The sequence below is a fragment of the Cervus canadensis genome, chromosome 4, assembly GCF_019320065.1.
Source record: "Cervus canadensis isolate Bull #8, Minnesota chromosome 4, ASM1932006v1, whole genome shotgun sequence".
In the NCBI taxonomy this organism is placed as follows: Eukaryota; Metazoa; Chordata; class Mammalia; order Artiodactyla; family Cervidae; genus Cervus; species Cervus canadensis.
Window position 1 is genome coordinate 26316713 of NC_057389.1, and position 16328 is coordinate 26333040.

General features: G+C 38.6%; 1 long non-coding RNA gene across 1 annotated transcript in view; it reads left to right on the forward strand.

The window, feature by feature from the left end:
* The first annotated feature begins 1464 nt into the window (after positions 1-1464).
* LOC122439559 overlaps positions 1465-16328 on the forward strand; it is a 68759-nt gene continuing 53895 nt past the window's right edge. Inside the window, exon 1 of the long non-coding RNA XR_006268917.1 lies at positions 1465-1700. This is a non-coding gene — a long non-coding RNA (uncharacterized LOC122439559). The remainder of the gene's footprint in view (positions 1701-16328) is intronic.

A 16328-nucleotide genomic window follows, 5' to 3' on the forward strand; every position in this document is an offset into this window, starting at 1 on the left:
ATGCTAGAAGCTTCGCCTTACCTCCTCACGTTCTAGGCCAGGTTCCTTTGCTACATAGAAAGCCCCTCCCTTTCCATCTCCCTCTCTCCCCTCCTTTCTAGCACATATCTTTGTTCATAATCATACATTCTTTTGCATTTGACTAATATCTCTTTCCCAACTAGTCCATAGCAGAGCAGGGCTGCATCTCTTGCTCTTCAGCATTTTCTTTTAGCCTCAGAACAGTGCCTGGCATATGTAATACAGGAGGCCATTAATACTTGCTAAATAAATGAAAACATTGTTTTCACTGCATTGCTAGTGCAAGTCAACCATTTTCTTAAAATACTCTTTGCTTAATACAGCAATAAATAAAGTATGAAGTTGTGTTTCTAGCTTCTCCTTGTTGGGATGGGCATAGGTAGTTTAGGAGCAGTAAATGTAAAAGGAGTGTCAGACCTTGAGAAGTTTCATTATCACGGGCTTCCTACCTGTTCTGAGTTCCTATAAGTCCACCTAACGATACAACACTCATTTCCATAGGGAATAGAGAAGACAGTAGCGCTGATGAAAGAACATTGAATTAGTTTTGTGTGTGATCTTCAAGAAAAGAATTTTATGCCAAAATGTTGACAGTAATGAAATTAACAAAAGGGGAAAAGTAAGAAAATGCACAAACAAACCACCCAGACACTGCTGAACATTTCCAGGGAAATAAATATTTAGTTACTCCACAGTGAGAATGCCATGTTTTGTGATATGAAATGTTTCATGCCTCACAGCACAGAAGTTATGAGAGATCAGTCAGTAATCAAAGAGAAACACCATTCGCTAACCAAAGCAAGAGAAGACACAAAGATGATAGATGAAGTGTCCCTTTAGAAATGGTAAAAAATGAATGAAGACTTCAGACATTGAAATCAATCTGGCTTCCCCCTGGGATTTCTGAGAGGATTTTACGTTTTTCTCACTCGGTTTCTCCCATAGTTTTATATGCATTTAAGCCCAGAAAATGCCTCACTTTCAGTACACACTCAAATCAACAAAGATGATTAGAATATACAGAGAAAGGAGATTGGGCTTTGGCTGAGCTTTTTTATCCTGCATCTTGTATTGACTAGTTGTGTAACCTTGACAAAATCCCTTGACCTCTCTTGAGTCTTTCTTACCCACAGTACAGAATTTAGTGAGAAACGTACAAATGACTGTAACTGTGCCTGCTAACACAAGATGGAGAGGTGATGGCTGCTAAGGTCTTCTTTCATTGTATGTGTGTGTGTGTGTGTGTGTGTGTGTGAAGTCAAGGTATGTACCACAGTGCTGAGAAGGCTTTCTTTGGTGTCCCTCCAGAATGTCTTCCTAACCTGCCCGGTGATGCATGGGATGACTCAGACGGGGAAGAGCATCTCATTCTATAATTAGCATTAGAAACTAACATTCAAGTCACCCTGGGAGAGGTGATACAAAGACTTTCGTACAAAGACTTAAAAAGATTTCAAGGAGCTCTTTTTCTGAGAGCAAAATTCTGACAAGGTTAAGACGCTAAGGGGAGTGAATGCTGACAAATGCAGAAGAATAGAAATGAGAAGACTTAGAACACCAGGGGCACATTTTACTTCACATCTTTGCCTGAAGCTGGCCCAGGAGAGTAACTTGGAGAGGACAGTGACACAGACTCCAACTGTTGGTGGGGAGCACCTCATCTTTATCCCCAGGAGAATGTAAGTTTAAAGGGTTGTACTTTGGGCCCATTTCACACCGAGAATACTTAGACATATTAGCAATGGTACCCACCCCTAGGAATTGCACCTATGAGAGCCCATCTGATTATAAAATAACAGCAGGAATATACTGGAATATGAGCGTTTACAACATGAAGAGCAATGACAGCGCAGGTGGGTTAATGTAACTTTTGCTTGGTTTTGGCTATGTTCTTATATAATTTCTGTTTTCCTATTTATTTGTCAGAAGAAAAGCATGCTTTTTAAAAAAATATCCATAGAATATGGAAACATTCTGGGCATTTAACATACCCTTTGCTTAATAATAAGAACCCATCGCTAAGAATCACAGTACAGATGGCACATGCAATTACTAGGATAATGCAGAGCTTCTGACAGTCTCATTTTGTCTGATTTTGATAAAATAACAATCCAATGAAAATGAGTTTCTGTATTCTGGCATATTTCAGACTGAACATTAAATAACAGTGTCTTGTTCTGTATCTAAAGTTAGTTCACAATATCTCTGTCCTCAATACCCTTCAAGCCCAGTTTTTCCCTGTTTCCATGAACTTTTCTTTGTCTTTTGTCAAAATCATTGAGAAAGAGTAAGATGCAAATAAAGTTCAGGAAGGTACTGAGTCTCTGCAAGTGTATATGACTGATGCCATGTTGACCAACATTCCAGAGCTCTGTGGAAAACACAGAGATGGGTAAAAAGAATTCAAAAAATTAAGTTACTGATATTCCACAGAGAACCAGCAATCTGACAGCAGTGACAAGGCCTATTTGGAAACCTGATGGATGAGACAGATATATCAGTCAGAAAGAGAATTATTTCTGGGACCACTTAGGTCATCTTTCCCAAAGCTTTTCACTGGAGTGATATTTACTAGGCAATTCCCACTCCCAGGACCTTTCACAATGGGCTTCTTAAAGACACAGATGGCTTTCTAATGCATTCAGGTGTTTAGAATCCCCTCCCCTCCTGCACCAAACAACATGCTTCTTGGCCTTGTTTAACAATCCAAGAATCCTTCCAAGACTTGAAATCCAAACTCAAATCCTGTCAAGAATGACTATCCTTATGATGATGAGTTTGCAAAATTGCTTCCAGATGGAGGAGGGAGGATGGAGAGAAAGAGAAAAGATAATTATAGTGATATCCAGGATCTGTATACCCTAGCATGCCACTATAATGCTACCGTAACAGCCAATTCTTGGTATTGCTTTGATCTTAAGTATAGGGCTTCCCTGGTGGCTCAGTGGTAAAGAATCTGCTGGCCAATGCATGAGACACGGATTTGACCCCTGTGTTGGGAAGATCCCCTGGAGAAGGAAATGGTAACTCACTCCGGTATTCTTGCCTGGGAAATCCCATGGACAGAGGAGCCTGGCAGGCTATAGTCTATGGGGTCACAAAAGAGTCGGACATGACTTAGCGACTAAGCAATAACAACTGAATGCCCTTGAATGGGTCCAAGAAGGACTTTTTTAATATTAAAAGTGAAAGTGAAGTCACTCAGTCATGTCTGACTCTTTGTGACCCCACCAGGCTCCTCTGTCCATGGGATTTTCCAGGCAAGAAGACTGGAGTGGGTTGGCATCTCCTTCTCCTGTCTTAATATTAAAGAGTGAATTAAAGAGTAGTCAGGGACCAGCAGGCACTTTTGCGTTTTAGTCTCCCAACTACACACGGCAGGCAGACTATCAGAACAGAGACTATTGAGTTATAGATTTACAAGGGGCTCCTAAAAATCGTTTAGTTCCTACCTCTTCTCCCATGTAAGTAAGATGTTCTGAAATCTTTTTAATAAATAAAAATAAAATCATATCTAAAATATCTCTGACAACCACTGTTTCCCTCAGTAAAACGTTCCATTTAGAAAGGTTCTAATATGGAAGTCAATTTGGCTGTAATTTAAGATAACTTATCTTTTTATCTTGTTTCAACATTTCACATATTACTTTCCACCTTAAACTTACACACATGTATGCCTATTTCTGTTGTATTTTATATAAAGATATTAGATGACTTTTACCTTGGCTATAAGATTAAAATTTCTTCGAATTGCACTGTCATTTTTGATGTTTAAGTTAGTGACAATTCAATCTTTATAAATATGCCTCTTTATGTGGTGTGTACCTGGGTGGTTTTCAGTCCCAAGGGTGGCGGTGAAGAAAATTCTTGAAGTAAAAGCTCATCTTGTGACTTGATTCCTCCAATTCAGTTTTTGCAGCACTTTTATGTCACAACTGTACTTCCCTATGGAGTGTTCTACCTGAAACTAAGCTCATGGGGGAAAAAATGCCTCTTAATTAGACATGGATAATATAGAAGGAGGGAAAAAAAGACACACGATCTCTTATGCACTGCTCACTGCTTGCTTCAGGGATATTTTTGAAAGTAGAAATTAAATCAATGACCAAAAATGTCTGGAACCAGGGCTTTGCTGACTTGCAGACTCTGCCCGTCTCCACAGCCAGGCTGGGTGGCTCTGGCCACTCAGCCTGGGCTCAGGGCCACTCAGGTAGGCGGCCCTGCCAAACAGAACATGCCAGAAGGGTGGGGCTCTCCCCAGAACTCTGCACGCGAAAACCCTCATAGGAGTCCTGAGACATGCTCAACCCAATTAGGGTGAAGCCTGCAAGGAACTTGCTCTCAGTCACTGTAGATGCCATGTGTGTCTGTTGGCTGCTTAACTCAAGTCCCCAGTGAGGCTGAGGAGAAAACGAGAAGTGTCACTTCTCAATTCCTGGGATATTCCTGCTCCTCCTTCACTATAATGGCATGACCTTGCCCAACCCCTCAAAATGCCATCTCACCCTGGTTCTCTGATTCTCCCACTGTCTCTTGTCTAGTTCTGTAACTGGATTTGGGGCAAGAAAAGAGGCTGTGAGCAGGCAACGTGTGTGTAACTAAACTCATTAGCAGCAAGAGCCAACTTAGGTCTCATGGGACCGATGCTTGAAGCAGTAGTTCCGGACACTGCGAAACTGCCATGAAGTGGAGATTCGGCAATGTGTGTGTCAACTGGATAATTGCAAACTGCCAAACCAGGTCATTCAGGTCAATCATATTCCAGCTGGGAACTGAATTATTTAATCTGGCTGTCCCAAATAATCAGATTAACTAGAAAACTGCCAGGCTGTTTATATTTTTATCTGTAAATATAAAACAGTAAGAAAAGGAAGTCACATACATTGCAGTTGGTAAAGAGTTTTAAAAGTGCCATCAGGTTCTTCTTATAAAGTGCTTTCTGGCAATCTAGAAGAGACATGGCATGCACGTACTACCTTGCAGGATAATGTCACCTGTATCTTAGGATATGTTTAACACCTTGCCCTCCGTGGCTTTTTCATTATGAGGGAAATTCATAATGGAACTTGAGAAGCTGGAGATACTATGTTTGGTGATCAAAGAAAAACAATTTGGTTCTTGGATATTGTTTTCTCTAATGGAACAAAAATTTTAATTTGTACCATTGGTGTGCCCTCTCTCCAACCAAAGGAAAATTAGAATAGAGTGTGGATCCTAGAACAGGTTTTATTTCTGGATCCACTGGTGATTAATCTTTGATATCTCTGAAGTGGAAGTGAAAGTGTTAGTCACTCTTTGCGACCCCATGGACTGTAGCCTGCCAGGTTCCTCTGTTCATGGGATTCTCCAGGCAAGAATATTGGAGTGGGTAGCCATTCCCTTCTCCAGAGGATCTTCCTGACCTAGGGATTGAACCCTGGTCTCCTGCAGTGTAGGTAGATTCTTTACTGTCTGAGTCACCAGTCACCAGGGAAGTCAAAAGTGTTAGTCACTCAGTCATGTCCAACTCTTTGCATCCCCATGGACTGTAGCCTGTCAGGCCCCTCTGCCCATGGGATTCTCCAGGCAAGAATAATGGAGTGGGTAGACATTTCCTTCTCCAGAGAAAAGAAAGAAAACTGAAAGTGAAAGTTGCTCATTCATGTTCCACTCTTTGTGCCCCATGGACCATACAGCCCATGGAATTCTCCAGGCCAGAAAACTGGAGTGGGTAGCCTTTCCCTTCTCCAGGGACCTTCCCAACTCAGGGATCGAACCCAGGTCTCCCACATTGCAGGAGGATCCCTTACCAGCTGAGCCACCAGGGAAGCCCAAGAATACTGCAGTGGGTAACCTATTCCTTCACCAGCCGATCTTCCCCACCCAGGAATCAAACGGGGGTCTCCTGCATTGCAGGCAGATTCTTCACCAGCTGAGCTACAGGGAAGCCCTGTATGATATCTCTAACCCCTAAACAATTAGTTAAGGTTTATACACAACTACTTTGACCCACAAGGGAGAAAATAAAAAGGGTAAATCTGAGTGTAAATTCTAATCAGTTATTTTTACACTTTTCCCCATAGCCAAATTGGAGACTTGAAAATTTATGCCATAAAACTGCAAAGTCTCTCTCTCTCTTTTTTTGTCCCCAAGAAGGGCCTTTTATTTTTATTTTTTGGTTTTTGTTTTTTGCAAAGTCTCTTCATACTGAAGAAAGGAAGAATGAAACAGTTTACCTAAAATATCATTCCAGGTCAGAGCCTACCACTGTTTCTGTTTATCTCCAGCTTTGTGCTTGTTTTTCCTCCCCAGATTCTAGATCTTCTCTCTCAGGATTGACTTCATAATTGTACACATCCAGACCAATCTCAGAGCAATGGGGCCCCTCAATTCTGAACAGATTACTCTCCCCAGGATTGATAATCTGTCTCACGTCTACAAGGCTGTTCATTTCCAGCACTGTCAGCAAGATGGACAGTTCACAGTCACAGGGAAAACTCCTTTTGGTCACCCATGGAATGGAAGCACATACATTATAAAATAGAAATAGGTATTTATGGCCAGCTATAAAGAAAGCTCTAATTTTAGGAGCGAAAAGAACAGTGAACAATAATGTCAATCAAAGGCATTTGTCTATTTCTTCCATTTGCTATTAATTCTTCCTCCCCCTCCCCAAACTGGTAATTTAGACATTTCCTACAATAGATCTTCATTATAGTCCATAAATGTTTTATGGATGTGCATTTAGAAAAACTGCTCTAAAGCCTGAATTTGAACAAGGCCGTCACTTAAAGAAAAAAAAAAAGAAGCATCATTGACATCTGCTGAAGTGTTAATTTCTCTGAAAGCACAGAGGGTGCTAAACAGACTTTCTCTTGTTGAATGATAAGTTTAAAAATTTTTGAAAGAATGCCAAAAGGTTTTCATGCAAAGATTCTGTCATTGTATCTCTGACTTTCCTGAGTTTTGTTTTTTAAATCTTTTATTCTAAATTTAAGGCTTTTGAAAAAATTATATGTATTTAAAGACCAGTAAAGCTCATGTGCATTAACAACATCAGGCATGATTTATTCTTAAAAATTGGAGGGGAGTGTTTTCTCATAAGGAAAAGTTTATTTATGGATATGTAAAGGGACTTTCAAATTAGTTTTGTTATATAATAGTAACAAGTGAAAGCAAAGTGAAATAGTAAGGAATATTCTTTCCCTCTTATGATCCACTCTATCTACCCAAAGTAGGAGGAGTCTACATGGTATAAATTTAGGTCATTAAATATTTACTCTGCAGTCATTTCTGGCATCCACAGAAAAAGCTAGACTCCAGTAAAACAAATCTCATCTTTCCTTTCAGCATGTCACCATCTCTCAAGTTTTCACTTGGGTTCTCCTGAAAGTGGAGGCTACAATCCTCTCAGTGTGGGGGATTGTTTGGGAAGTGATTCAGGGAGAAGGAATAAAGGGCAGAGGAACTGAAGAAATAGGAAAGGAGTGAAAACCAATTCAAAGATGTGTTCCCCAGACCATATGAAACAGTCCATTTGGGCTCACTTCTCTTGTCATGTGGAGCAAAGCAACTGGACAAATTCATCCACTTGTAAGGGCCTTACTGGTTCATACTTTTTAGGAGTGGCTGGTCTTTCAAAATGTTCTCTTATAATTGGAGAACTGTGCATCATTTGGAGACACATTTCTATTAGAGCAGTCTGCTCCACATTGACTAGAACGAATCATGGACAGAAACCATCTACTGCATCTACATATTTACATTCTTTGCCATCCTCTTGTTAGAATGGCATTATAACTCAGAGTAATAATAGAACACATTAGTTTTTTTCTTCTTTCAAAAAGAATTTCTTTTACTTCTTTATTTTTGGCTGTGCTGGGTCTTTGTTACTGTGTTTTCTCCAGTTACGGAGAGCGGGGGCTCTTCTTCTCTTGTTGCAAAGCACAGGCTCTAGGGCACGCGGGCTTCAGCAGTTGCGGCTCCCAGGCTCAATAGTTGTGGCGCGTGGGGTTAGTTCTTCCCAGTCATGTGGGATCTTCCCAGACCAGGGACCAAACCTGTGTCTCCTGCATTGGCAAGCGGATTCTTTACCACTGAGCCACTAGGAAAGCCCCACATTTGGTTTTTAAAATGGATCAAGAGATGTTCCTTTTAGGCAAGTTTGGGGTAAAAATGAGTGCCACCCTTTTCAATGTAGTCATACCTTCTTTCAGTTAATTCTGGTAATTTCTATTTTTCTAGAAAAGCATATCTAACCATCTTTCTCATTTTCTTATTTTATGGTCTTTAGTGCAACTCTTTCCTGCTTTTTTTAGTTAGCTCTGTACAGCTATTAATCTATGAATTTTCCTCTGTGTTACTCCCTTGGCCAGATTCTTTATACCTTCTTATGGTTATTGATTTTCTAATATTCTATATTGTACTGGTCTTTCTACTTTGAACCAACAAATACTATGCAAATTATTTTAAGTTTTCTAAATGATTAGATCTTTAATGTTAATTTATTGCTGCAATTTTCTGATATAAAGTAAAGCATTTAGCAGAGGGAATATAAATCATAAAATATCTCTTTTCAGGAATTTATTAGCATGTCCACTGTTGCCATGGCAAATTAATAGCCACTGGTAAAGAAGCTTCATTTCAAGTGTAAAACATATGTTTTAATATATTTAAATAAATTTTATTCTTTAATTCAGAGCACACACACCATTTTTTTGTGTGTGAAATACTACATGATATTTTTAACTCTTTATTTCTTTCAATTTCTCCTTACATTTACAAATTGTTCCTTTATATAATCAATAAAATGTTATTTAAGGGGTGATTCATATTGCTTAAATCTTTTATATAAATTATGTAATTTAAAATATAAAAAAAGATCTTTATTCTATTTTGTGCCTTTTGCTTTTAACTCATTGCTGATATAATTATTGTAACCAATGCCATCTTTCTCTTTTTTACTTATGATTAAAGTTGTTTGTTTTCTTAAGCTTTTCATTTTGTATTGGAGTACAGCCAATTAACAATGTTGTGACAGTTTCAGGTATATAGCGAAGGGACTCAGCCATGAATATACATGTATCCTTTCTGCCCCAAATTCCCTCCCATTCAGGCTACCATGTAACATTGATTGGAGACCAAGGCCCTCTTATAACTTGAATGCATTATATATGCTCTTTAAGTGCTTCAATACCTAATTGTTTTGTGTTTCTTTAAGTATGTCATTTGGGATTTTATTTTACAGTCTAATCTCCTATTTGCATGTAAAATTGTATTATTTTGATTTACATTTACTTTTTAAATAATTTCTATTTTCTATAATGCTTTCTTAATGTTTTCCTATTTTTCGAATTTGTGCCATATGGACTCATTTGTTTGTTTGTTTTCATAATTTCTGCTATTTTAGACCACATGTGTCATATTTTAAATCCCATTCATGAGTTTTTTAAACACTTAAAATTATTTAAATGTATGTTGACTGGATGTATTGATTTGAGAAATAAACTATTTTATTAGGAATCAGTGAACTAAAATGGACAGGAATGGACAAAATTAATTCAGATGACCAATTATATCTACTACTGTTGGCAAGAATCCCTTAGAAGAATGGAGTAGCCCTAATAGTCAACAAGAGCCCAAAATGCAGCATTTGGGTACAATCTCAAAATAGAAAGAATGATCTGTTTGTTTCTAAGGCAAATCATTCAGCATCACAGTAATCCAAGTCTATGCCCCAACCACTGATACCAAAGAAGCTGAAACTGAATGGCTCTATGAAGACCTACAAGACCTTCTAGAACTGCTAACAACAACAAAAAACCTGTGGTTTTCATCATAGGGGATTGGAATTCAAAGTAGGAAGTCAAGAGATACCTGCAGTGACAGGCAAGTTTGGTCTCGCAGTACAAAATGAAGCAGGACAAAGCTAACAGAGTTTTGCCAGAATGTGTTGGTCACAGCAAACACCCTCTTCCAACAACACAAGAGATGACCCTACACATGGACATCACCAGATGGTCAATATTGAAATAAGATTGATTATATTCCTTGGACCTGAAGATGGAGAAGCTCTCTACAGTCAGCAGAAATAAAACCTGTAGCTGACTGAGTCTCAGATCATGAGCTCATGAACTCCTTATTGCAAAATTCAGGCTTAAACCGAAGAAAGTAGAGAAAGCCACTAGATCATTCAGGTATAACATAAATCAAATCCCTTATGATTTTACTGTGGAGGTGATGAATAGAATCAAGGGATTAGATCTGGTAGACACAGTACCTGAAGAACTATGGATGGAGGTTCATAGCATTGTACAGGAGGTGGTGACCAAAACCATCCCCATTAAAAAGAAATGCAAGAAGGCAAAGTGGTTGTCTGAGAAGGCCTTACGAACTGCTGTGAAAAGAAGACAAGTAAAAGGCAAAGGAGAAAGGGAAAGATATACCCAACTGACTGCAGAGTTCCAGAGAATAGCAAGGAGAGATAAGAAAGTCTTCTTACATGAACAATGCAAAGAAATAGAGGAAAACAATAGAATGGGAAAGACTAGCAATCTCTTCAGCAAAATTGGAGATACCAAGGAACATTTCATGCAAGAATGGGCGCAATAAAGAGAAATGTTAAGAACCTAACAGAAGCAGGTAAGATTAAGAAGTGGCAAGAATACACAGAAGCACTATACAGAAAGCTTCCCTGGTGGCTCAGACGGTAAAACCGCCTGCTTGCAATGCTGGAGACCCAGGTTCAATCCCTGGGTCAGGAAGATCCCCTGGAGAAGGAAATGGCAGCCCACTCCAGTATTCTTGCCTTGGAAATTCTGTGGATGTAGGGTCCATGGGATCGCAAAGAGTCAGACACAACTGAGCGACTTCACTTTCACTTTCACTATACAAAAAACGGTCTTAATGACCAAGATAATCCTAATGGTATTGTCACTCACCTAGAACCAGACATTCTGGACTGCAAAGTCAAGCGGGCCTTAGGAAGCATTATTACATAGAAAGCTAGTGGAGGTGATAGAATTCCAGCCGAGCTATTTCAAATCCTAAAAGATGATGCTATCAAAGTGCTGTACTCAATATGCCAGAAAATTTGGAAAACTTAGCAGTGGCCACAAGACAGGAACAGATCAGTTTTCATTAAAATTCCCAAGAAAGGCAATACCAGAGAATGTTCAAACTGCTGTATAACTGCCCTCATTTCACATGCTAGTAAGGTAATGTTCAAAATCCTTTAAGCTAGGCTTCAACAGTACATGAACCAAGAACTTCCAGATGTACAAGCTGGATTTGGAAAAGGCAGAGGAACCGGAGATAAAATTGCCAACATCTGCTGGATCACAGGAAAATCAAGGGAATTCAAAAAAAACCATCTACTTCTGCTTCATTGACTACACTAAAGCCTTTGACTGTGTGGATCACAACAAACCGTGGAAAATTCGTAAAGAGATGGCAATACCAGGCCACCTTACCTGCCTCCTGAGAAACCTGTATGAAGGTCAAGAAGCAACAGTTAGAACTGGACATGCAACCAGGGACTGGTTCCAAATTAGGAAAGGATTACATCAAAGGATGTTGTCACCCTGCTTATTTAGCTTATATGCAGAGTACATGATGCAAAATGCTGAGCTGGAAGACTCACAAGCTGGAATCAAGATTGTCAGGAAAAATATCAACAACCTCAGATATGCCAATGATACTACTCTAATGGCAGAAAGTGAAGAGGAACTAAAGAACCTCTTGATGAGGATGAAAGAGGAGAGTGAAAAAGCTGGCTTAAAACTCAGCATTCAAAACACTAAGATCATGACATTCTGTCCCACCCATAAGTTCATGGCAAATAAATGGGGAAAAAATGGAAACAGTGACAGATTTTATTTTCTTGGGCTCCAAAATCACTGTGGACAGTGACTGCAGTTATGAAATTAAAAAACATTTTCTCCTTGGAAGAAAAGCTATGACAAAGCTAGACAGCATATGAAAAAGCAGAGACATCACTTTGCCAGCAAAGGTTCATATAATCAGAGTTATGGTTTTTCCAGTAGTCATGTATGGATGTGAGAGTTCGATCATAAAGAAGGCTGAGCACTAAAGAACTGATGCTTTTGAACTGTGGTGCTGAAGAAGACTCTTGAGAGTCCCTTGGACTTCTAGGAGATCAAACCAGTCTAAATATTCATTGGAAGAACTGATATGCTGAAACTCCAATACTTTGGCCACCTGTTGCAAAGAACTGACTCATTGGAAGAGACCCTGATGCTGGGAAAGACTGAGGGCAAGAGAAGGGGATGAGAGAGGATGAGATGGTTTGATGGCATTACTGACGCAATGAATATGAGTTTAAGTGTGTTCTGGGAGATGGTGAGAGATAGGGAGGCCTGGCAAGCTGCAGATCATTGGGTCACAGAGAGTTGGACCTGACTTAGTAACTGAACAACAACAAAGATGGATATTGAGGGGAACAGGAAAGAACAAAAACAGATACAAGAAAACCCTTGGAATGCTCTGTGTCCTCTTAACCCCACGATGAAATTATACTAGGTTTCTACTGCTGCCATGACAAATTACCAGTAACTTAGTAGCTAAATACAACACAAATTTATAAATTTCACAGTTTCTAATGGGTCAGAAGTTCACTGGGCTCTGGGGTTTGCTAAGAGTCTCAGAGACTGAAATCAAGGTGTTGGAACTGCCCATGCTCCCTTCTGGAAGCTCTGGGAAGAAAATCAACCATACTTATTCAGTTGATAGAATTCAGTTCCTTACAGCTGTAGGACTAAGGTTCTGCTTCCTTGCTAGATGTCAGTTGAGAGCTATTCTGTTTCTAGATGCCACCTGCATTCCTTGGCATCTAGTTCCCTTTCTTTCTCAGTCTTCAATGTCAGTAAGCATGGGTTGAATCCTTCTTACACTGTCTTGCTCTGACTTGAACTGGGAAAGAAGTCTCCTCTTAAAGCCTCATGTGATTAGACTCAAAGGAATAGTCTCCTCATTTCAAATTCCATTACCTTCATCATATCACACAACTTTTGCTATGCAATATAATGTATTTACAGGTCTCAGGGACTAGGGAGTAGACATTTTTGAGTGGACCTTATTCAGCCTACCTCAGAAATGAAGGTGAGAATGTATTAGAAATCAGACCAAGTAGCATTAAGTGTCCTTATCGAAGCTTTATTGTATTGACCTGACAATAGAATCGTACTTTATGAAAGTGAATTATAATAAGAAAACCCCCATGCAAATGAAGTAAACAATAACAGGAGGGGCATATGTGGCCTGGAGAGTACAGCACTGAGGAAGAGTCTGGCAGGAGTTTGGAAAGGATTTCTGATGGAGACCAAGAATGATGTCAATAAAGGGAAAGAATGGGATATCTGCAAAAAGAAATGCAAGAGAAACTTGAGCGTTGCAAACTTATCACTACTCTTTCTGACCCAAGTTGGAATAGATGTTAAGTAATGAATCTTGTAGTTTTATATCCAAGTTACCTCATCTAGTTACTGTGGCATTGTTACTTGAAAGGAATCTTTGTTTATTAAGAAATGTCCCCTGAGCAAAAGCAGATGCCCAGTCTTCTGGTGCCCTGTGTAGGGGTTCAGGGCAATCTAAGCAGCCTAGACCTTGGATCTCATTCCCTTCTCTTCACACCATCCTGGAGAGTTTGGTCAGTCCAAAGAAAGTAACAGGGAGACAGCACTACTTTCTAATGTTTGGAGTCAAGGTTGAAACATTGTACTAAGAGTTCCACGAAAACATTTCAGTCCCTCAAGAGAAAATGAGTTAGCAGTGTGTTTTTATTTTTCTCATTCCATCTGCCTAGTTTCTCAATATTTTCTGTTATATCTAGATTTTGTATCTAGGTTATTTATTATGTTTTTATTTTATCTCTTGAGTTTACATTCAGTTTTATTAAATAGATTTGTAGTTATTTGTGTCTGTCTTTATCAGTAATTATATCAGACATTTTATAAGACTAATTTTTTTCCTGTTCTTCAGCTCTTAATTGGATAGACATGATATTCTATCAATATATAAGGATATGTACTCTAAGTAAGAAAAATAGAAATATTTTTTCTGAAACATTCCCTGAAAATTATCTTGTAGTGCTTACATTCAGTCAGACTCTACTTAAGAATGTCTTTACTTTCCCAGCATATTTTGGATTTACCCTCTTCTCTGCATCCAAATTTTATTTTTCCACTATAGACTGAAATAGACTCAGGCTTTGATTTCTATGTTAGTCTTCAAATTTACTTCCTCCCCAGTCTCTCACCATATCTATTAATTCTCATGCCTGTGCTAATTCGTTGTCCTAAAACATTTTGAACTTGCTGGTTTGTTCCCTTTGACCTTCCTACAGCTCCCTGATGTATGTTACTTTTTCATGGATTATATTCTCCATTCCTTTCTCTTAATCTAATCCTTGGGCTTCCCTACTGGCTCAGTGGTAAAGAATCTGCTTGCCAATGCAGGAGACATGGATTTGATCCCTGGGTCAGGAAAATCTCTTAAGGAAGGAAACGGCAACCCACTTCAATATTCTTGCCTCAGAAATCCCATGGACAGAGAAGCCTGGTGGGCTAGAGTCCATGTGGTGGCAAAGAGTTGTACATAACTTAGCAACTAAACAATGCTGATCTAACCCTTACATTTCTTTCAGCAATGAATTGAAAAGATTTTAGTTTTTTAGCTGATAATCCCTGGCAATTTGTCTTCTCCTTGTCTCAGTTTACATTTTTACATTAGTCTGTATTATATGATTTTTATGTTCTCCTCTTACTGTTTCTGTGAATCTTATTTCCCCTATTTTATCTTTTGTTAGGTAGGTGATTGTTTCTTTTTCTTTTATGGACTCCCCAGTACCTGGCTTGGTACTATGCTCACAGCAAAATTTTAAGAGTTAATTTTCTGTCTTCTGAATAACAAAGAAATAAATTGATGTTAAATGACTCAGTTCAATAATATTTAATGTATGTTAAAATTTAAACACAGAAATTAAAAATACGTGCATGATAAGGCTATGAAAGAGAAACTGAATGAAAACTGTCTCCTTAGCCCTTTTTCCTAAAGTGGACTCTCATGTATGCAAAAGTGGTTACTTATGTATACTAAAACAAATATTTTTATTTATTTATATCATACTAACTATAACTCTGGCTTCACTGATTCAATGGACAAGCTCTGGGAAATGGTGAAGGACAGGGAAGCCTGGTGTGCTGCAGTCCATGGGGCTGCAAAGAGCTGGACACAACTGAGCGACTGAGCAAGACAGAATATATAGGAACTTCGCTGCATACACTGTTCTGTATCTTTTTTCTCACTTACATGTATTTCTCACTCATTTTGATGATCCTTCCAAATCAGTATTTTCAGATATATTTTCACTACTTTGTAATGGCTATGTAGCATTTCATTGTAAAATGTGCCAAGCACTATCTTCCATTTAGGAATACTGAAGCTGTTTCCAGCTCTCTGTTATTACAAAGAAAGCTGCAAACAAATACGAAGGATACACTTCAGGAAAAAATTAGTCCAGGCAGAACCTATTTCTCTGAAACAAATGTATCCCCATTCTCACATCATATCTCTTAAGTAAACCACTCAAAAACCAGGAATTCATATTACCTTTGAGGAAAAGCAGGTGAGGAAGAGTATGACAGACTTTTAACACCAAGTTTTAACAAGTAATTAAAGCTTGATTAAAAGATCAGTTAATGAAGGGAAATACACTATGTTGAGCTCAGTACTAAAAAAGGAACAAAGCTAACATTTCCACACTTGATTTTTGTGACTAACATTATCATACTTGCAACACTATTTTTCTTGGAATCATGGAAGTGATACGAGGGTCTTCATGGATATCTGGAAGGAAAATATTCCAGGCAAAGTCTCAAAGCAAATAGAAAGACTTCCGGTGGAAACACGTGGCTTAAGTAGAGTGAGAAAAGGGGAGGTGGTAGGAAACATCCAGAGAGGCTGTATGCAGGCTTATAAAACATTTAAAATACTTTGTCTTTTTCCTGAGTGAAATGGAAAGACATTGGAGAGCTTTAAACTAACAAGCAATTTTACCTAACTTAGATTTTAACAGATCATCTGCTGTTTAAAGAATATACAGAAAGGAGGCAAAGAACAGATATATTTTTCAGGCTATACAAAAATCTAGGTAAAATTGATTGTAGCAATGAGCTGTGAAATATAAGCTATTGTGTAAGGGAAAAATGAGAGCACCAATGCGCAGATGACATGAAAAAAAAAAAAAAGACAGTACTATTGACTTAAAGAAAAACACATAAGAGTTATAAGATTTTTTTATTGTTGTTCTT